The following is a 22,361-nucleotide window of genomic DNA, read 5'->3' as shown; positions in this document are numbered from 1 at the left end:
TTACTTTTTTTTAGTTTGTGAAGAATTACCATGTTTATGTATGTCAAAACTAGACAAGAAGTTACATTTGGAGACCCATCTTTTCTCTATTCCTTGTATTCCATTTCCAACCCCCATTTCCTAGCCTAATGGCTTTGTAATATCTGTAGACTAAAATTACAACTTAGGGGATGCCTGGGTGGCTCAGTTGGTTAAGCAGCTGCCTTAAGCTCAGGTCATGATCCCAGCGTCCTGGGATGGAGTCCCACATCGGGCTCCTTGCTTGGCAGGGAGCCTGCTTCTCCCTCTGCCTCTGCCGGCCACTCTGTCTGCCTGTGCTCGCTCTCGCTCCTCTCTCTCCAACAAATAAAAAAATAAAATCTTTAAAAAAAAAATTCCAACTTAGTATAACTGACAGGTTCTTCTGCCATCTCAGTCTTGGCTTGTCCTTGTCCACCATGTTCTGGCTGCTGCAGATTTCTTGTTACTCCTCAGATAGGACTGGTTCATTCCTGCCTTTGTACATTCTCTCTCTCTGCCTACAATGATGCTCTTCTCCTCTTCTTACCTTGCTCATCTTTAGTCATTCAAAATCCATTTTAGCTCTTGCCTGTTATGTATAGGAAGACTTCCTTTACTTACCCTTTCTCCCCACTCCTTCTCCATAATAATTCTCTCTCGTTAATCTAGCTCCATAGCGCTTGTGAATATTGTATACCGTTAAGACATTTAACTTAAATTATTGATGCCTAGGCTTGTCAGCTTCTTTATAACTGTGAGCTCCTTAAAGACAGGAACTTTATCTTTGTGTTTTCAGCATCCAGGTCAGTTTCTTACACATCTCAGTTATGCAGTAAATGCAGTATAGTGAGTGGATTTCACTTTTTTCATTTTTTTTTTTTAAATTCCTTTGCTCTTTATTTCATTCATGGTATAAGCAGCTGTAGAGAATGTGAATCCTTAGGTTATACCTTTGATCTTGTTGTTCATGGCATTGTTGTATTCTCTGCCTCTCCCAGTATATTTGGGCATAACCCTGGTAGTTTAATGTCTTCCTCTGATCCCTGGAATGTTACATATCTAATTAAATTTTAGACATGGTATGGATGTTTAAGACGAGGTCAAGGTATAGAAACTGAAGTATGCAAATGTAGAAAGTCAAGACTATTTTGTCTGTCAGGTTTGCTTCCTCAACTTGAAAAGCTGGAAGAAATTGTACTGGAAACAAATCTGTTCAACAGTGTTTTAAGAACCCTAGTTAGCTTTTAAAATGTCATTATTTTTGTCCAAAGGGCACATTCACTGACCTTCCAAACTGTGTTTCTAAGCTGCTTGTGTGATTTTTATTCTGTGTATAGATTATCCAGCAGATAATGTGAACATGTGGGGCTTATTTCCACCAGTTTCCTCATCCACCATCTGTTACCTTCATTCCTCCCTCTGGATTGGATTCTCTTCCCGCCACTTCTCTGTGTTTTTTCTCATCACAGCTCTTTCTCCACAGCCCCCCACCTGGAACTCAGAGCAAAGGTTTGGTTGCCGGGCAGACATCATGCTAGATAAGGGAGGGCTTCAGGATCCTGCCTTGTGGGGGTTCAAGGTTTGCTGCTGCTCAGAGCAGTTGATGTCCAGGGAGCCTGGACTTTGAGAAAGCATCCACTTGTACTACTGACCTGTATTCTTTATTTATAAAAAAAAAAACAAAAAACTAAAATATTTTACTTTTTTATTTAAGTGTAACACATATGAAGATAAGTAGATCGTAAGTGAGCCCTTTGATGAATCTTCCCAAATTGAGCATGATCATGAAACCACCACTCAAATCAAGGAGTGCAGTATTACTAACGCACCAAAATTCCCTGTTCCACCCCTTTCTGGTATCTTCTTACCCCTCTTCCCACCTCAAAGGTAACTATTATCCTGACTTACATAGGTTTACCTATTTTTGAACTTCCTAAAATGGATCGTACAGTGTATTCTCTCTGTGTCTGGCTTCTTTGTCTCAACATTATGTCTGTGACATTCATCTGTGTTGTTGTATTAATTATGATTCATTTATATTTATTACCATATAGCAGACAAATTACAGCGTGTGGGCTGGCTGCTTTTTTGGGTAAATTAAGTCTTACTGGCACACAGCCAAACCCATTCAATTACATATTCATCTATGTAAATGTACCCCAAATGCAGAATTGCATAGTTGCAATAGGGCTCAGTGGCTATATGGTCTGAAAAACCAAAAATATTTACTGTTTGGCCTTTGCAGAAAAAGCTTACTGACCCTTGCTGTATAATATTTCATTGTATGAATACTTGACAATTTGTTTGTCACTGAGTTTTGGCTATTAAGATTAATGCTTGACTATTTCTGTGTGTGTCTTTGGGGCTACGAATGTGCATTCCTGGTAGGTATCCTGCTGGGAGTGGAATTGCTGGGCTACATTGTAAGTTTATGTTCTATTTTATTTCGTTCTACTCAACTGTTTTCTAGTTCACACCCCCACCAGCGGTGTATGAGAGCCAAATCGTTGTTTGTCCTAAGACCTGGTATTGTCAGATTTTCAGTTTTAGCCATCTTAATCAGTATGTAATTTTATTTCATTGTAGCTTTATTTTGTAGTAAATGGTAATGAATGAGGGTGAGTACCTTGTCATATGCTTATTGACCATTGGGGTATCTTGTTTGAGTGGTCTTTTTATTGTTTTATCAGAGTTCTTCATATATTCTGAGTGAGTCCTTTGATGGATGTATGTACTGCAAATATCTTCTTCCATTCTGAGACTTGCAGCATTATTCTTTTAATGGTGTTTTTATTTCTGTGAACCTGAAGATGATCAGAATAGGCCACCCCAAAATATGCCACTTGGCACAAGGATTATTTTGAGTGAAGGAAACTGAGAAATGGCAGATGCAGGGAGAGTTCTCTTTCCTCCCTTCCTTCCTGCCCGAAAATTGGGGCATAAATTTCCATTTGTAAGGTCGCATCGCATCTCTATACCAGGAAGAGAAGAACCATTCTTCTCACTGGAGAAACTTGGGTCCACATAATCTTACTAAATGGTCCTATCTGCCACTTAGTTCCTGGTCATCTTTCCACAGTTTATCATCCATAGGCACTCCGATCTCCTTTTCCTGTCTTAGTCATTTCTGCACAATTTATTGCCCCTTATTAAGATGGTATTTAAGCCTCTGCGTCAAACTGCTTCTCTTGTTTTTTACTAGTTTTCTGTGACATCCCCATGGGTGTAAAAATATTAACATCAATAAAGAAACATATACCTTTCCTTCTGTTAATTTGTCCTTGTCAGTTTAATTAGCAGTCCCCTAGAAACTGAACCTGAAAAGGTAGAGCGAAAGTTCTTTTCTTCCCTACAAGCTAACGAATGCCCACAACATTGGTGAACTTTACAAACACTGAGGAAGGTGAAGTTAGACGCAGTATTTGTAGATACGTGGACAATACCTACTCCCTGCCTTGTCAGGGCACGCCATCCCCCGGAAATATCATAGCAGAGAGCGATTTTTATGTTTTTAAGTCCTTCTTAATTAACAGTGTGATTTGCTATATTGTTATTTGTCCTGAAGTCTGAATAGGGACAAAGTTCTCACCTTTCACTTTCAAATGCTCAAAACCTTTCCAGGGTCTTGGGGTTCCTAGTTCTGTGGGTGTGTTTCTTTAGTGTTCCATGGTATTCTGACTATTCAAAGTTTTAACAAACATGCTGTCAGAAATTTGATCCAATATATGTATGTATTCTGAGACCTATTCCCTCATATCCCTGAGTTTAGAAATGTAGAAATTGAAGCTGACTTATCTGACTTCAGTTCGTAGTGATTTGAAGAGGGTAGGTAGGTTTTCTAGGGGATGGACTGCATGGTTTTTGAGGTCCATTTAATAATTGTGTTTTTGTTTCAGTTTTACAAGTAGCAGTCCAGGGCAATGTTAGTTGATTAAAATATATTTAATTTGTTTGACAGTAGATACAGATGATTTGAAGGTATTTAGAGATACTCTAACACTGCAGATGTTTTCTTCTTTTTTTTTTTTTAAAGATTTTATTTATTTATTTGAGAGAGAAAGAGGGTGGGGAGAGGGGCAGAAGGACACTCAAACTCCCCTCCGAGCCCAGAGCCCGATGCAGCACAGGATCCTGATCCCAGGACCCTGAGATGTGACCCAAACCCAAATCAGACACTCAACCCGCTGAGCCACCCAGACACCCCTGTTTTCTCTAACTTCTAATTTAAATGCAGCTGCCCAGGTTGGTTTGCCTCTTTCAGAAAAAAGATAAAACTTTTTTTTTTTGCAACTCTTTTCTTTTAGTGAGATTTCTTGTGCACTTAGCTATTTTTTTTCTGTTTTTTAAATTGCTTTTAAAACTACCGTATATTTTTCTTTTCTTTTCAGGTTATTCACTATTAATATGGATGCTATTGTCTAAATTTCTGCAGCCATGGCACAAGAATATAGTAAGTACTATCCTCTACTTCCATGCTTTAAAATGTGTTGACATTATGTCTTCAGGTTTTTCATTGGAGCAGAGGAAGTACAGAAACAAAAGTTTTTAACACTCTGCTTTTCTCAGAGGGATCATTTCATTTGGTCATCTACTTCTTGAGTTGGTAGCTTTATACAGAAATTCATCACGGCCGTGATTAATTTCATCTTCAGATAAACACAGTCGTGCTCATCCTGTTTCCGGTCAGTACTAGCAGAGCAGACATTAGGGTTGGATCCGTATCCCGCAGCCCATCCATCTCCCATGTGGGAGCTCCAGGGTCCGCCCTGGTTAGGGGCAAGCCCATCCCTGCTTTGTCCAGGCTTGAGTCCTCATGGACAAATGCCCAGTGTTGGGCATTACCTGGACAGAAGTATGGTTTCAAGAAGGTCGCGTGATCCTATCCCAGCCAGTGAGACTGGAAGGCATGTTCGCCAGGAGCTCCTGGCCGAGGCCGTCTCATACCTGAAACGAGCCTGCAGGAAGAGTCCGCCCCCCTTTCTCTTCCTCTGGGTGCTGTTCCATGCTGGCAGGAGATCTGCTGTGGCTGCAGCCTGAGCAAGAAGCCACCCAGGGCGGAGGACAGAGAAGCCAGCCCTGAGGCCTCCCGAAGGCCCAGCTTTTGAGCCAATGCATTTCCTTTTTGTTGAAGCCAGTTTACACTGGGAGCCAAAACATCCGAAGTGATTCACTTAATCTCCATTTTATTTTTAGTAATCCATTAGTTTCTCCCTGGGGAATGTGGGAGTAATTGCAAAGCAAGGCAAAATAATTCCGTTAAATTAAACTGGCAGGGTGTGCTGCTGGTGTTGACTGGCGCCCTCTCCACTCTGAACAGTTAACTGATGGAGTGATTGAGGATTCAGAGACAGGAGAGTAAAATAGATTGCTTTCACTCTCTCTCTTTCCCTCCAGAAGGTTCTGCCTTTTAAACAACCCACTTGGCCTGTGAACTCTGAAAAGGGTCTTGGCCTTTTCCCGCCTGAAAACCAGCCCCCGTCCAGGTGTATATTTGGCAGTATGGACCTGTTCTTTGTGTTTTCAGATTTAAAAACAGTGGTATAAGGAATAATACACATACCCATATGTACTCTCCCTGTAATACACTAGTGAAATTGAACGATTACCACTTCTATGGAACAGTTAAAAATCTAGGGTAATGCCCCTAACAGCAGCGCCCTTCTCTGGCTCCGAGGAACTGTTCATTATCCTGCTCTTACTCTGTATTTTTCCCCATGCATTTGCCTGTGCTTTTACAGCATCTGTGCGGTATGATTTTTCTGTATGCTCTTTAACTTCAGGTAAATGTAGATACTATGTACATTTGTTCTTTAAAATCACAGAGGAGTTGAGAATAAATTCAGGATCATGGAAAGAGGCCATAAATTTGTTCTGAGACTCTAGACATCCCAGTGATCTATACTAAATGTGTTAGACTATAAATTGTTGAGTTTAATCAACATGTGGACAGCATTTTATCTTATTCTCTGAATCGGTGTCTGGTCTGCTAGTGAGTTCCCTTTCCTCACCTGCTTCTGTACTCCCATGCAGGCTCGACTTGTGTTTAAGTAGCCTGTGCTCAGAAGGCTTGCTTTTGGCAGACTTAGGTAAATCTGCATTTTCCCGACATCACACTTACAGAATTTACTCTCATGCATTCTGAAACGTCAGTTTGTTCCTTGTATTGGTGGCAGCAGTTCCAGAAGAGGCATCCACTCGTGTGAGCAGGTTGGGAAGCATGGTGCTTTGAAACACAGGACCTCAGTCACTGGTACTGTGTCATTATTTCCTTTTGTGTCTGAGCCGGAGATCATTTTGTATCGTTCTTGCTGGAAATAGATCTCAAGTCATTTAACTTCTGGGCTCAAATAACTCCTTCTGTTGCTCTTGGAGGATTCATGTTACCCCTTGTTCTTGTTTGGAATGTGGCCTGCACAGAACTAAACAGTCATTTCCATTCAGGGACCATTAATTCCTTCACTTGGGGACATAATTGCTGATAGAGTGTCAGAGAAAGATTTATGACAATCAGAAGAGAACTTCCTTCTTTTTTCCTGGGATGTTATTTTTGTTTAAATGTTTGATATATGGGAAAAAAAAAGTAAGCTCAAAAGATATTTTCTCCTTAGTTCATATATACTGTGTACATGTTACAGGAAGGAAAACAATAACATCTTTTGTTGGAATCAAATGGGGGTTTTGTGCTGTGTACATGCATTTTTCTGTTGTTAAAAGAATGGGTCCTCCTTTTAATTTTATTTAAATGTAACTATCTTAGCTTTTTTTCCTTCAGTGTGGACCCAGGATTTTAAATTAAAATGTTGCCAGTGTGAGATGATTATAGCCATCAGTGGAACTGCCCAATGAGGCCCTTGTGAAAAAAGCTCCTCTCCCATTGAAAGATGACCAGAATTCAAGATAGCACATGCCATGTTATACATCAGGCCAAATATAAGAAATGCAAGATATTTACATTTTAATCCCATAGTATATTTTATATGCATTTTCTCATTTAAAAAATTTAATGTTATAGTTGCTTTTTAATGGACGAAGCCTACTGAAAATTTTTTTTTTTTTGAGAAATCGGTATTGTGTGTGTGTGTGTGTGTGTGTGTGTGTGTGTGTGTGTGTGTGTGTGGAATGGTATCTTCTTATTTATTTTTTTATATAAAGGGATTGGTAGGCTTGGCTTGATTTTATACCTCAAAATGTAATGGTGCCTTTGTGGGGGATGGTCCATAGGGCTGAGAGAACTTCTAGACAGTGACTCAGACCTGTAATTAGGTCTTGCTCTCCGAACCCTTGTTGACTTGAAAGCACTGGCCATAGACCATTTAGTCTGGGAAAGCAATACATGAATCATCTAAATTGGCACAAATTATCTGGAATGCTACTAAATGTTTTCTATTCTTTATTTGGATTGAGGGACTGAGAAAGGGAGACTTGTTCTTTGTGAAAATACTCAAGAGGATACTTACACATTTGGGGAACTGGATTTCTTCTCTAGATAGAATGGAAAGCAGTTGAATATTCGACATTTGTAAAACGGTTTTGATTTTATGGCTTTGCTTTAGAATATTCCTCTAAGCTCTATGTCCCTCCCTTTGGTGAACTGTTGCTTGTCCATCTTTCAGGAAAGGGAATCCAGGGACTCTCTTGTTCTCTGGAGCCTCAGCTTAACCTCCACACCACAACTGGGGTTACGGGGAAATCCTAGAAGGTTCTATCGTGTTTATTTTGCTTCCTTCTAACTTGCCCCACTCATCAATATCTCTCATATTTAGGATAGAATTTTGTTACCCTTTTCTTCCCTTTCTCAAAATAAAGGGTCAACAGACCTGTTGAGACCTGTTAGGTACCTGGCAATGAAGTTGGTGAAAGTTTCTATCTTCACTAAATAAAAAGTGTACTTTGTTTCAACTTACTTTGTAGCAAAATCTTGAAAATATTCATATTCATTCTGAAGTGGCGGACATTTATAAATCATTTAGGTTAAAGATAAGACTATATATAGAAAGTCAGCCTTTTAATTTTTTTCCCCCTCTGGGTTTTCTCTGATGGTGCATTAGGGGTCTTGCCCAGGGCTTACTATCTTACTGTGTCTGCTCTAAAGAGAAAAAGAGAAGCAGACTAATCCATAGCAAAAAGACCAGATTTTCAACTTGTAGTGTGAGTTGACCTTTTGGTGCATGGATAAATCTTTATTTTCATTTTAGAATATATGTGAATGAGCATCTCCTAGGAATGCATCTGTTGACAGGAAGCAGAAGAAAGCCACCGTTCACCGTGTAATGGCGTATCTTGTGGATCTATCCACTGTTTTGTGTCTGTGGGTATCTGTGCATAAACATGTGAGTTAGGTTGTTTCTCTTCATCTAGGGCATTGGCTCCCTGTTAGACATGGCCACATTCACTTTGGAGTTGTTGGAGATCAGGAGTTCAAATTATAAAATTATTATTAGCATACGCTGATTTAAGTTGGTAGATGTTAGAGTGAGTTTCTAAGAAAGAGGTGAAGTATTTTATGAATACCCTTGGCAAAATTCTGTATTAATGTGGTTAGCTAAACTTTTTTCCCTAAAAACAAACAGAGACCTTCCTATTTGCAGTTTAGGGTGTGTTCATGGAGAACTGGGGTCCAGTTTGTCACAAGGACTTGCTTAGTGCGCAGTTAACCTTCCGCTTAATTTCTTCCTGCAATTAGGAACCAAGAGACCATGCCTCGGTACCAAATATAAATCACCCAACCTTTTCCCCTGAGTTTGCATATTGTGTAAACAATTGGGTCATTAGCCAATACATAAACAGAGGTGTGTGAAAGCTGTATCTCTAGTGGGAATTTAACATCACTTGATGGTTTCCAGGTTACTTTCTGTAAATTACTTCTTCCATGCCAGTCAGTACTTCTTGTTTGATGGGTACGGTGGATTGTAGAACCTTAGTCAAGGATTCTAAAGTTCTTAGTGAATGTAAAAATACCTAAAGGAGTTTTATGTTTGATTCTGTCCTATCCCCTCAGGAGCAAATGCCTTCTAACTTTGTGCCAAGGAAATCTCAGTGTTCTGAGTGAATGCTAATTCCTGACCAACACTTCCCATCTCATTTTTTTTTTTTTAAATTCTCAGACTAATTAAATAGAATTAGTCTGGTCCGTAGGGTTAAGTGCCCCTCTGTAATCCGGAGAAGTCTGCTAAACTGTATGTGAAGATAGACCAGCTGTCTCTATTTCTGTCTGGATATTTGACCCCATCCCTAAAATTTGATAATGTACTCCCTGTACTACATAAAGGCTTCATTTAAAGATGGAGGTCAGTGGATCTTGATGCTCTGCAAGGGTATAGAACTTACTGCTTGTAAAGATTTAGGCCAAGGCCCAGCATTAATCGTTGCTCTAATTTGATCCTTGACTTGTATTTTGATGATCATTTGGAATAACATCCATTCAGTTGTATTTATTCAAAGCATGAAGAAAATCTCATTTAATACTGTCTCCCAGCATATTTAAAAAATAACTTTAATAAAAATAATATGTCCTTATGAAAATGTAAAAACAGATAACCATAAAGATGAAAACCAAAATGAGAGCCATATAGAATTGTGCCATCTAGAAGTAGCTGTTATTAACATTGGCTAATAATGTGTTCTCACAGAACACAGAGCACGCCATTAAAACACGGACACGTCCCTCACCCCAGTTCTGAATAAAGATGGATGGTGGTGGCACCAGAAACCCTGAAACACCTCTATATGGTACGTGTTAAACCTCGTATCCTCTAAACTGCTGTCCGTGTGTAGTTCCACAGGTTGTCATCACGTCGTCACAGGGTAAGGAGATAGCCTCTTCAGAGACAAGCTGGACCGGGGCCCATACTGGCTACCTTTTGTTACCATCCATTTTGAGGGAGAGATTTTCATGAGTATGGCATAGTTCTTGTTTTTCTTTTTTAAGTGAAGGTGTATTGTGAAATAAGCTGCTTTATAGAAAGAGTAGAATAGTGTGCTTTTAAAAGAAATACATTCTGCTCCCCTGATGGAAAGATAGGAGAGAAGAGTCAAGCAACCGAAGGCTGCGTGTGGTAATTCTCCAGGGATAACTGAATGTCAGAGTCTCTCCTGGGCTGGCTGGCTCTCTCTCTCTCTCTCTCTCTCTCTCTCGCTCGCTCTCTTTCTTTCAGTACGGCATATCTGTCCCCTGCGATCTCCTCTCCGATGTGCCTCATCTCTCCTCTCCCCTCCCTGCCCTGTGACAGCTTCCCACAATTGAGCAACGCAACATTGCAGATCTGTGGAGTTCTGCACTGACTCGCACTCTGATGTTCCTGCTTCAGGCTTCGGTTTACAATAACTTGGGCGACTGTGTGGTTTGCAAATCATCACACCACAAAAACTCAAGCAACAGACATCTCCCTGGATCTAAAAGTATTTGTCCTTTGTGGTGTGTGATAGTTTCTGAGCATTTGTTTGTTGGCCTCCTTCTCAGAGGCCCAAAATAACGTGGCATGCCACAGCCCTCTCGGCTTCCAGTGGGCCACTTTCAAGTGTCCCTCACGGAGCCATTCTCCATGAGCAGTGATGCGCTCCAGACCGTTGGCGGGTAATGAGCATCCCCCCCCCCCCCCGCCCCAGTTTCTTGTCCTGAAGCCATTGTGGTGTAAACAGAACAAATGATGAGAGCTTTGCCCGTTGTCCTCTCTTCCAAGTAGAGAGTGTAAAAGTTGTTTTAGAGGAAGTCTGCATTTTGTGGTGTCATTCAGTTTTGGCGCTGCGTCTGGTTAAATGTTAGCCTGGAATTCTTTGGGAGGCTCCACCCCTGGAAGGCAGTGAGGATTTTTGGAAGAGTGTTAATGCCGAAGCTGTTAATGTTAGAACGTTTGTTACACAGCAGCAGCTTGCTGACTTCACTTTTGCCATTTCAGTGTCTTCCCTTGAGAGACCACGGAATTCTGTCAGGCAAATAGTGCCAGGTTTGACAGTACTTGGTAAGTTTGTATTATTGGAAAACACTCAAACTTAGGTTCATTGATGTCACAATGTGTTTTTAGTTTTAAGTACTTTTTTTTTTTAAGATTTTATTTATTTGACAGAGAGAGAAAGATCACAAGTAGGCAGAGAGAGAGGCGGAGAGAGAGAGGGAAATAGGCTCCCTGCCGAGCAGAGAGTGTTTTTAGTTTTAAATATCAAATTGAGGTCTTTGTATTTCAGTGGTTGAAGAAAGCAAATTTTAATTCATTTTTAAAAATCATTAATAAATAATAATCCTATCTTTTCTACCAGTTTTACCTGTGGGACATTTAGATATTGCACAATGATATTTAGTAGTTTTGAACAGTTGTCTTTTTTTTTTTTTTTATGATTTTAGTTATTTATTTGTCAGAAAGCACAAGTGGGGGAACGGCAGGCAGAGGGAGAAGTAGGCTTCCTATTGGGCAAGGAGCCTGATGCAGGGCTGGATCCCAGGACCCTGAGATCATGACCTGAGCCAAAGGCAGAGGCTTAACGCGCTGAGCCACCCAGGCGCCCCTAGATTTGACTTTTTCAAAGTGGAGGATGAGAATAAAATCAAGTTCAAGTAAAGAATGAAGTGGTGGACCTGATCTGGGAAAAAAAAATTAGAGAGTAAAGAGTTCGGGTGAGGAATTTGTAGTCTAAAAAGTGAAACACCAAAGGGAAGTTGCTAGCTCTGCCCTTCCTCCATCAGCTGTTTCTTCTGTCGACTTCCTTGCACCAGGTAGCCACTATTTCCTAACCAGCGTCTGAGGACAGCTTTTGAGCAATAGTTAACTTGTCAGTGTTTTTTTTTTTTTCCCCTCTTCCCCCATAGTAGATGCTCAGTTAATAGAAAGTTTGACTTGCAGAGTTAGCAGAAAGAAAAATAGTCCTTAAAACTGCCCTTCTAATTTGCTATTAGATGAGTTCCTCCTTCATTATTTCTGTGAGGAGGCTAGGAGGTAAGTGGGGGTGCTTTTTAAAAAAATTGAATCTTCTTCCCTACTGTTATACTCCAGGATTTTTCTTTTCTTTCTCTAGAGGAGTGAAAAGTGTGAGAAATCATTCAGGTTTCAAGTTAAGAAGGTACATTGTTGTCTAGTTCCCAAAGAGGTGATTTCTAGCCATTCTTACATTTCATTGTTCTCCGTAAATTTGTTGAATTAAAATTTTGTTCTGAAATCTTGTCGCATTGAGTTCTTGGAGTCCCCTAGAGGTGGCGTGAAACCACAGCTCAGAATCACTGCATTAGGGATAATCCCTTGGCCAGAAAGGCAGTTAATCTGGAGTTAGTCTGGAGGAATGCTGCCTGGATGCTTTAGTGTTTCTCTTCTGCCTCTTCTGGTTTGCTACCTCGGATCTCTGTCCTTACCACCAGGTCTTTAAACTTCTTTGTCAAGTTCACTCTCTTCCTGATGTTACAGAATAGAGGCAGGGTCATGGTGCTTTTTGGAGGAGTTTGTGTCTGTTTTCTGCTATTTCTGGATACAAAAGGCAAAGCAGGACCATTCTTCTGGGTTTCAATGCTTGAAAAACAACAACAAAGTTGAAGGAGAAAGAAAGAAAGGAGAGAACAAAAGGAAAAGAGTCTGGTTTCTTAAGTAGTTTGTCTTTGTTTTGCAGATCCTTTTTTGGTCATGATTATTGAATGTCACGTACCACTGACTGCAGGCACAGGGTGTTTCCAATCTGGGAGAATACCAGGGTCTATAAAATAGTTTCTCAGTTATGGTTTCTCAGCTGTTCTTTAGCACAAGAGAAGATGCAATTATTTCAGTTTTGCTAGTTGTTTTCCTATAAGGGCAGAGGAGAACATTGTTTTTCTGTGAGCTTCCTAAGGCCAAGTGGTCTGTTTGATGCTGGGATATTCCCTGTAGTCCCGCATGGACTTGGCCCATTTTCCCAAATGAGATAATGAATACAAAAATGCTCTAGTAAACTATAAAATATCATAAAAAGGAGAAGTATCATAAATCGTCCTCACTATTATTCTCTGCTAGAGTGGGTGACTACAAATATTCTGCTTAGTTCATGACCTTCCATCTAAGAACCGGCTACTTCTGATAATCCTGTTTCTGGGGAATAGCTAGTTCTTGATGATGCCGTTTTTGTTTGTTTGTTTGTTTTTGTGTTGTTGTTTTTTTTTTTTTAATTTGCCTGGACCTTTTATGGCAGAAAAATGATTTGCATATTGAACAAATGTTGTAATGTATATTGCATTAAAATGAGTTCCTGACATTTCACAATATTTACAAACACAGGAGTCACTGCCCTTCATATACGGCAGTAATTGTCTGTTGGCAATGACCATGAAGTTCTTGGCCATGTGAAGAATTACTTCAGAGTCTCAGTCTCCTCATTTAGCCAGGGGCCTGCTTCTCTGGCAGATGGACTTTGTTGCCTTGGTTGAGCTTTTGTATAGAATATTGCTTTTTGTTTTGGATTAACTTTTTGCCCTCAGGCTTTTTAGTTGGTACAAATCCATGGGAAAGACCGTTCTGACTTAGAGATGTGACCTGGTCTACAGAAAGTAGAACTTGTGAGGACAGTTAAGAGGGGAAAAAAGACTTTGTTTCCTCTCTCTCCCAGAGGATCTACAAAGCAGAACTGTTCTCGTCTAAGTCCTCAAGGCTCTGTGGGTGAAGCGACCCCGTTTCTGCAGGTACTGTCTGATCAGGTGCCTCCAGTGGGATGCGGCCACGTCACGTCCGCAGACAGGACGATAGGCGCTTCTGCATTGGTGGCGACCGCCTCATCAGAAACGCTTCCCCGGCTCTCAGTAGTGGACCCGTGCCGACTCTCGGGGAGCTCTGAAAATACCGTCTTCATTTACATCCCCAGGCCTCTTGGAATTGTTTCCAAACACTAATGGCTCAGTCTCTGCGGCTTGTTTCACTCAGGGGAGGAGATGGGCCGATGGCGGCATGTGTTTTAAGGCCGTCTGATTCGAGGGACAGTGTAGGTTCTTCCTTTCCAATATACAGATCTTCCTCGACTTAGGAGGGATTCTGTCCCAATAAACCCATTCTAAGTTGAAAATCGCGGAAGTAAAAAATGCATTTAATACACCGATCCTGCTGAACATGAGGCTTGGCCTACCTAGCCTGCCTTGACGTGCTCAGAACATTTGCATGAGCCTGAAGGTGGACAACATCGTTGGTCATAAAGCCTGTTTTACAATAAAGTGTTTAAGAGCTCATGTAATTTATTAAGCGCTGCTCTGAGCGTGAAAAGTAGAATGGTGCTATGGGTACAGGATGGCGGTCGGTGTACTGGTGGTTTACCCTCGAGATCACGTGGCTGACTGGGCCCTGTGGCTGGCGGTCACTGCCCAGCATCCGGAGACAGGATCTTAACATGTATCACTAGCCTGGGAAAAGATCACAATTCAAAATTCCAAATATGCATTCTCTTGCTTTTGCACCATTGTAAAGAAAAAAAAAATCATTAAGTTGAATCATCATACATTGGGGACTGTCTGTATATTGAAATCAAATTCAACGGAAGGCTGTGATAAAGTTGATTCATGGAATTTGTTTTTAGGTATTTGGGTTTTGTTTGTTTGTTTGTTTTTTAAGCACAGAATTATAATGAGGCTAACGCAAAAGTTATCAGTTATCTTGGAAGTGATGTCTTGGCTGAATAAGAAAAAGAAGAAAGTGGCTGTGGAAACACTTGATGGACCTTGATGAAAATATTTTAAACTCTTGTTAGCATAGAAGTCTCCTCCTTCAAAAGAGAGATGATATTTAAACTTAATTATGGAGGCCTTTATTTTTTATTTTTTATTTTTTTAAATATTTATTTATTTATTTGACAGACAGAGATCACAAGGAGGCAGAGAGGCAGGCAGAGAGAGAGGAGGAAGCAGGCTCCCCGCTGAGCAGAGAGCCCGATGTGGGGCTTGATCCCAGGACCCTGGGATCATGACCTGAGCCGAAGGCAGAGGCTTTAACCCACTGAGCCACCCAGGTGCCCCTATGGAGGCCTTTTAAACTGTAATTGGGGGGAAAGCAAGAGGACTCAAACATGCAGAGAAAAGAAAGTCCAAGTTGTAACTTCCATAGCAACCAGACTTGTTTATGCTACAAAGAAGCAATTTCTTGTCTCCACGTCTAGTCCGTGTATATAATTCAGGACCCCATATGAGGTGAATTAACTCTTTTATTGGGCCATTTATTAAATGTTAAGTTCCATCTATTGGTGAGTAAATCAGCCTAGAGAACATGTTCCATATTGAGAATGTTTGGCTAACCTAAGGATTCGTGCATTTATTAGTCTGTGATATCTCCATTTTAAGGAAAGCAAATACAGGCCCAGCGACATAGTTCTGTGTTAAAAGTAGCAAAACAAGTCACTTGAAGGGCAGGGAACAGATGGGTCCTTGCATACTTTGTTCTCAGAAAGATAATCCGTGTTGACACAATGCAGGCTTCGCTCTAACGAGAGAGAGTCCAGCTCTGCCCGCACGCTCTCGTTCTGTTAGGTGGGCCTATGGCTGCTGGGCAGTGCTACCTCAACGTTCTCCTTTCATACCTTTTCCATCGATGGAGCAGAGGACTTCCTCACACCTGGGGACTGGAAGAGATGGAGGAGACAAAGGCAGCTTCAGGGCAAGCCTACTTCCCAGCTCCCATCTCCTTCGTCGCTCTGTTCTCCTTGCTTCACGCCGTGCTCTGTGAGGCCCTACTCCTGTCCACAGGTGACCCCTTCATCCCGTCTATCTCGTGGTCTTCTCACCTTCCAGGTGTTGACCTTTAGTTGTGTCATTCCATCTCTTCCAGCTCATTGCTACTTTGCCTGTCAACACCCTCCAGCTCTTTCTCTGTCCAGCACAGATCTTCCTACCTGTCACAGATCTGTCATCCTCTCTCGTTTCCTGCACAGGGAAGACAAGCATGGGGGAGAGGAGCTTGACGTCATCACTCTTCTACCCTTTGTCTTCAAGATTTTTGTTTTTCATTTTTTGAGATGTCATATGCATGCAATAAAATGCATAGATCTTAAGTATTAAGATTTGGGCTGTGTCTAGTCATTGGCTCTTAGGAATAAGGCTGCTATAAGCATCCTTATGAAGTCATTTTCTGGGCATGTATTTTCATTTCTCTTGGGTAGAAACCTGGGAGTAGAATTGTTAGATCATGGAGTAGATGGATGTTTTGCTAAGAACCCATCAAACTGTTTGTCCAAAGTGGTTGTGCCATTTTATACCAACAATGTGTGAGGTTCTAATTGTTCCCCGTTCTTATCAGCATTTGGTATTGTCAGGTTTTGTTTTGGTTTTCATTTTAGCCGTTTCTGGTGGGCTGAGTGTGAAACACTATCTCATTGTGGTTTAGTTTGTCTTTTCTTGAAGTCTAATAATTTGGGGATCTTTTCATGTGCTTCTTGGCCATTTATCTCTCTCTCTCTTTTTTTTGCAGAGTATCTTTTTTCAAGTATTGACTGTTTTTCTAAATTATTATTGAATTATCTTTTAGTTATTTAGTTGCAAGATTTTAAATATATATTAAAATACTATATATATTTAAGTAATAAAGATACACATAAACACAGACACATACAATGTTTCTTGGTGAGAGGAAGGTTTTATTTTAAATTTAATTTATCATTTTTCATGGTCAGTGCTTTACTGTGTGTTATTTGAGAAATCCTTGCCTGTACAATATTGGGAGTATACTTTCCTATATTTACTAAAAGATGCTTTAGGGTTTTATCTTCTACATTTAGCTTGATAACCTAACTTTAATCTTTTAGGGATATGAAATAAGACAGTTGTTGAGGTGACTTTTTTCCCCATATATATATGTGTGTGTGTGTGTGTGTGTGTGTGTGTGTGTGTGTGTGTGTGTGTATGTATTTTTCCCCATATATATGTCTTTTAATAAATGGTACTAGATGTGTGTATATATGTATATATATACACGTATATATATACATATATGTGTGTGTGTGTGTGTGTATAGGGGAAAAATACATATATATTTTTCCCCTACACACACACACACACACACACACACACACACACACACACATATGTATATATATACATATATATACACACATCTAGTACCATTTATTAAAAGACATTTCTATTAACTGAGCTGGTGTTTTGGTTGAAAGTCAGTTGCCCATCTTTGTGTGAGTCTATTCCTGGACTCTCTTCTGTTTCGCTGCTCTGTTGTCCTTAGGGCAGTTACCTGCTGTCTTGAATATTGCAGCTTTATAATAAGTTTTGAAGTGAAATAGTGAAGTCTTCTAACTTTGTTCTTGTTTTTATAATTGTTTTGACTATTATAAATTCTTTACATTTTCATTTAAATTTTAGAATCAACTGTGTTTTTTTCCCATAAAGCTTGGGAAAGATACAGAGATCTAACTGTATCTGTATGATACAGTTCTCTATCTGTATCTAACATGGGGCTTGAACTCACAACCCCAATATCAAGAGTCCTATGCTGTACTGATTGAGCCAACCAGGTGCCCCTAAAGCTTTCTAGATTTTGATTGGGATTTCATTGAACCTAATTTTCAATTTGTGGAGAATAGACATTTGGTGATACTAAGTCTTCTCATCCATAAACCTCTCCACTTAATTTCTCTGAGCATTTTGTAGTGTTCAATATAGAGGTTTCTCACATCTTCCATTTGGTATATGAGTTTTTTAATGCTTCTGTGAATGATGTTTTAAGATTTCATTTCCAGTTGTTCACTTGCTGTTTGCATACTGACCTGCAAAACTCCTAAATTCTCTTGTTGGTTCTAATATTGTGTGCATGTGTGTTTTCTAGGATTATTGACATATATGATTCTAGGTATCTGTGAATCCCGACACTTTTACTTTTTCCTTTCCCATCTGTATACCTTTTTAAAGATTTATACCTTTTGCAAAGATTTGCTTTAAATGGCCTTATTGAACTAGCTAGAACTTTCAGTATAAGGCTGACTAGAAGTGCTAAGAATGGAATCTTTGCCTTGTTTGTGATCTCAGGGAAAACATATTCAGTGTTTTCCTGCTCAGTTTATACCTAATTTTTTTTTTACAGTGGCTAAACCCAAGAATTCTTTGATCTCCTTAGTTCCAGGTATGGAGCTCTCAGTCTACATGTTCCCGGGCTTTCCTTTGTGACATTTGTGTTTAATTACCCTCTTTGTTTTCTGCCTCATTTCCCTAAAAGTAATTTCCCTCCTGCCCCTTGTCCTCCTCCCCCTTGTCCTCCTTTTCTCCTTCATTCACCTACCTCCATGAAAATTGCTTCTTCTCTTTCACTAGCTTTTCTTCTTCTCATTCATTTATTCTTCTATCAACTATTTATTGATCAGGTACAATGTGGCTCGCTGTGCTGGTGTCTGGGGCTGTCCAGGTTGATGATGTCCTGGTCTCTGCCCCCAAAGAGCTCACTCTAAAACCATGGGAAGTGCTTCCAAAGAATGAATGGCTCACCCGAGATGAGGGGTGTTTCTCTAGTCCTCTGCATGTGGTCACATACCTGTTCTCAGTTGTGTCCATCCCCAGGCCGTTTCCGCATCCAGCCAGAAGCACGGGTGTTGGAATAACTGCGCTGCTTACTGCTTTCTGTTCTCTGGTTTATGGAAGGAGCTAGCCTAACAGTCCTTCAGCACCTGATGGTAGTACCTTGCTTTGTACCTTCAGGGACTCTGTAGACCTTTATATAGATCAGAAACAATGTTTTTGAATGAATGAACTCACAGAAGACTTTGTTTTTTGTTTATTTTTATCCTGTATTTTATTACTAGATAGACACTTTAATTAACTGAATTATGAAAGTGATTTGGGAATGTATTAACTTTCCAGGACAATTTTTTCTTGTTTGTTTGTTTCTTCTTGTTTTTTGTTGGAATGTTCCCATGCAGGGCTCCTTTACCTCTGAGCTACTGGACAGTAGGATGGCTCCCAGGCTTGTTACTGTTGGCAGAGCAGACTCTTTCTTTCCTTGATGAGTAAACGTTCATGAGCTACACTTTTTCAAGATTCCTACCTAGGGTTTTCATTCTGTTTCTTTATCCAAACAAAGTCTGTTTCTTTTCCTTTGTTTGTCAGAATGCTTCTCTTATTAAAGAGATATGCTTCTTTATAATGAAGCCACAGAATACATTTCTTAAAGGAGGTACCAACTAAGGATTAATATATTTTCAGATCATTAAATTATAAAGCCATGAATAGTGTATTAATGCTAATGGAATAGATACATGAAGCATTGTTCAGTGATTTCACTGGCACGAAGGTGAAGCAATTAAATACATTAAATATATACAAATTGAATTATATATTTCTTATTTCAGGCAAATGTATGCTACCTAGTATCCATTAAACGTGTCTGCATAGCTTTACTGTGTTTGATCATCATGTCAGAAGTCTGTAAACCCAATCATGTAATGAAAAGTCTGTTACTGGCATTTTATTCACTGAGTTTCTGTCATTTACAAAATTTAAATTACTTTGAAAGATAAAGAACTTATCTTTTATTACCAATGGATTTTTTTATATCCTTACAGAGAAGAATGTACTGATGATAGAAGGTGTTTATGTATCAGATAAAATCCTTGTATATGGATATATGTTTTATTGTGATTTTTTAAGTGCCCTAAAAATGCAGTTATCAACATATAGTCAACAGGAGAATCAGTGTTTTAAATAGAATTTACACTAGGATGTAAACAATTCTTATATTCTTAATTAAAAATAAAATAAGTTTGGTATTCAGTATAAAAGTGAAATGAAAAGACATGAGTGGACAATGAGATATTTCTTAAACTATTTGACCGGGAGCAATTATTGGGTCTTCCTCTCAGAGGTTGTATTATTCCTGTTCTTGTTTTTAAACTCAAGTCTGTATTTTCTGTTCTTTTTCTTAATATATGATTAAAAATTCTTCACTTTGGGGTACCTGAGCGTCTGCCTTCAGCTCAGGTCATTATCTCAGGGTCCTGAGATCGAGCCCTGTGTTGGCCTTCTTGCTCAGTGGGGAGTCTGCTTCTCCCTCTGCTTTTGCCCCTTTCCCTGCTCTTTGTTTCTCCCTCTCAAATAAATAAAATCTTTAAAAAAAAAAAGAACTTCACCTTTATTATGCCTAATAAGAGTTCATAGTGATTCAGTTTGAGTGGTTTTCAGTGCCAGAGAAAGATTTGAGAAGTCCTTCTGAAGGGCAGTCACAATGGCTCCCTTGGCCTTAAAGAGGACCTCACAATGCAGGGTTCATTTATCAATAGATTGGGATTTTGTGGGCGTAATTTATTTTCATCGATTACTCTCTCTGAATCCTACTATTTCAATTATCTTACCATCCTTTAGGCAGAGCCTTCTTTGTGGGAGAACATTTTTTCCCCCTCCCCTGTTATGCCCTGAGTCTTATTCTCCCTAGGCAGGCTGCTTGCTTGCCCTTAAAGGGAAGGGACCGTCCCACAGGGAAGCCAGGTAATTCTGCTATAGCCCTTCCAAGCCATAGGGCCTCTTTTGATTATTTCTGATGTTTTATTTATCCTCTTATTCTCTCTGCCCAGATTGTCCAGATAGAGTCAGATCTGACAAAGGTCAGCTGCAAGCATGTGATATTTTCAATCACAAATTGGCCAATCGGGAGGTTTCTATTTAGTTACTTGAACTAGGTCACCAGACACATTGTGTTAATCCCATAGTTTAAATGGACCATCTGTTGAGTCACCCTGGTAATTGTTCCCTTTCTGAATGCCACTGTACCCAAGTTAAGCTACAGCCGAGGTGTTAGGAGTCTTTTCAAAGAGACTAATGCACTGAACTGTGGGCCCCCCCTCAACTGAAACTTGCCCTTGGAGGGTTTCTGTTGTTTACTTAGTTGCTTCTGTATTCTTTTTCCTCAATATTGAGAATTTTTTTTTTTTTTTTTTTTTTATTGTGAGAGTTTTGGATTGTAAAAGTTGAAGGTCAAGCTTGTTGAGGATAATTAGAAAAAGGGAGATGTGGGATTGGGAGTAGGAAAATGAAAACATTTGTCAGTAGCAATAGTGGATTTCTTTGCTGGGAAGCTTTGGGAAAGGCACAGGAGAGGATGGATGAGAAACCTGTTCTGTACATTTGGGCTTTTCTGTGACTCAGGAGAGGAGCCCAGAAGGGTGGGATGGGGGAAGTAAGAATGGAGGGTTTGAGCGGAAATGGCTTGCCCGAAGCATCTGAAGTGTGCATTTTACTTTGTGTTTCTGATTTTCTGGGGAGATCTGGAAAGTAAGAGTCGAAAACATGGAGTGTAAAGTCTGGAGAGCCATGGCCATGAGGCAGAGAACTGGACCATAAACATGTTACCTGTGAAAAAGAGAAATACCAGCTCCATCCTGGGGGCCTCTTCTCTTTGGAGGTGATGTCATCTAGTTCTGCGACTTTCACTGCCAACCGCATACCTCCGTGATACCTGCTTCTCTATCTCCAGCTCAGACTTATTTCAGATTTGTGTTTTTGGCGGCTTCCCTGATATCTCCACATAGATCTCCAGTGGTCAGCACAAAACTCTTGATTTCTGTGTCAAGTGCGCAACTCAGCATGGTTTCTCAGGACTCTCTTGGTTTTAACACTTTCTGGGAAAGCCTCTCAGTCCTAGGCTGACCGGTGTCGATGGCCATCCTACGTACAGTCCTTAAACCTTCCCTAATACTCCAAATTTCTCGGGAGAGTCATCGACCCAGAACCATCCACCCATCTAGACGTTGAAGAGTTACCCTTGATTCATTGTGTTCTACATCCAGCAGAGTGCCATGTGGATTACCAGCACCTAATCTCTCAGCATGCCTTGTTGTCTGTACCTTCAGAAACACCCACCTTGTCCACTTCTCTCCATTTCTGCTGATCCTACCCTAATGCATGCCATGTGCATCTCACGCCCAGTCATGTCATGAGACAAGGCCATGCTGCCCTGCAGCTACTTACGAAGGCCTCCAACCTTCCTTATAGACTGACGCCATCTGTCTCTCCTACCCCAAGTCACCGCCCTCCCTTCCAGCCGTACTGGCTCTCTTCCCTTTGGGCATGCTGAGTCTGTTCCTGTTTTAGGGTCTTTCTACTTGCTCTTCCTTCTGCCTGGAATGCCCTTCCTTTATTGTTGTTCTTTAAAGATTTGTTTATTTATTTTACTGTGGGAGTAAGGGGGGGAGCTCAGTCCCTCCACCCTGAGATCACAACCTAAGCTGAAACCAAGAGTCAGACCCCAAACTGACTATACGCCCGGGTGCACCAGGAATGTCTTTACTTTGGGTAGCAGATTCCTTCTTGACGTTTAGGTGTTCTTATCTTAAATGACTTCTTCACAGAGAGGCCTTCCTTGACCAACCAACTGATGAGAGCCGCCAACCAGCCACGTTGACCTCATTATTTTTTTAATTTTATTTTTCCGGATGGCACTTCTCACTCT

General features: G+C 40.3%; 1 protein-coding gene across 1 annotated transcript in view; it reads left to right on the top strand.

Annotated features, from left to right (window-relative positions):
- Positions 1-22,361, top strand: part of LOC111148589 (signal induced proliferation associated 1 like 1) — a 369,183-nt gene that overhangs the window by 181,871 nt on the left and 164,951 nt on the right. Inside the window, exon 4 of the mRNA XM_022505280.1 lies at positions 4,389-4,450. The gene's annotated coding sequence lies outside the window, so the exon portion shown is untranslated. The remainder of the gene's footprint in view (positions 1-4,388; positions 4,451-22,361) is intronic.

Source organism: Enhydra lutris, unplaced genomic scaffold, assembly GCF_002288905.1.
Source record: "Enhydra lutris kenyoni isolate GAN:26980312 unplaced genomic scaffold, ASM228890v2 scaffoldscaffold20, whole genome shotgun sequence".
Classification (NCBI taxonomy): domain Eukaryota; kingdom Metazoa; phylum Chordata; class Mammalia; order Carnivora; family Mustelidae; genus Enhydra; species Enhydra lutris.
This window is presented reverse-complemented; position numbering and strand designations above follow the sequence as displayed.